Source organism: Pundamilia nyererei, unplaced genomic scaffold, assembly GCF_000239375.1.
Source record: "Pundamilia nyererei isolate P.nyererei 1_Seehausen unplaced genomic scaffold, PunNye1.0 scaffold00136, whole genome shotgun sequence".
NCBI classification, from domain to species: Eukaryota; Metazoa; Chordata; class Actinopteri; order Cichliformes; family Cichlidae; genus Pundamilia; species Pundamilia nyererei.
In genome coordinates this window covers 1,034,742-1,035,766 of record NW_005187537.1, presented here as the reverse complement: position 1 = coordinate 1,035,766, position 1,025 = coordinate 1,034,742, and positions in this window count along the sequence as shown.

The following is a 1,025-nucleotide window of genomic DNA, read 5'->3' as shown; positions in this document are numbered from 1 at the left end:
GGACAAGATGATAATAACAGAAACGCATGCTTAAAATACTATCTGATCTTCATGAGCTTTATTGCATGTGTGTCTGTGTTAGTAGGATTAATGCATTTATACTTATTTTTGTCATTTTTGTGTACCTCTCCTCTTTGCGGTGCTCCAGAAACTTTCTCAATTCTACACTCCAAGGCAGTTGTTTTTTCTCTCCAGGCTCCTTAACCCAATTTCATTTCCCACACTAAAACAACAGTGTTCCTCCATGTGTCCTCCCCCTCCTGCGGTCTCCTCTCCCCAACCTTGCAGCAGTCCAGTGGCACTCAGTTTTCTTCAGCTTTTTCCTGTGTATTGCCACTGTCTCTTCCATTGGCATTTTACTCCAAACGTGGCAAATGTCAAATTCGGACAGTCTTCCCAAGGTACATTCACATAGTGCAGTTGCAGCTTGTTATACTGTGAGTGAGAGTATTGCAATTACAATACAACAAAAAGGTGACTCAATTAACTTTATATTCGGATACATATAAAAATCCATTTTACAGTTGATATAATCAAAAATAAACAGTAAATTGTCAATAATCTAATGAGAATTTCAATCACTGTTTTACTTAGTTCAACTAGTTTAAGTATGTTTTTAAGGGTATTATAGAATCTTTTGCATTACATATGGAATAACAGTACATGAACTCCAACTAATAACAGTCCTTTAACTTCCTAAGACCCGAACTTTTTCATGTCATGCACTTTTAATTTCTCTTTGCTATTTGGGCTGATTGGCACCTGATGAATGTAAAAACAAAGAATTACCAGATTTTTATTTATTTATTTTTTTTTACCTGCTTTTTGTTTCTAAGATAAATGAGATCCACATATGAGGATGTTTGTTTTAAATTTCGATAGAACAGTGGCAGTATAATGTCCTCGTAGGTGGATATCAGGCCATTGTAGAGCAAAATTTAGTATTTTGGTCTAGACAAAACAAAATGTGATGTCCACATATGTGGACGCCGGGTCCTAGGAAGTTAATGCAATTTTTTAATAGA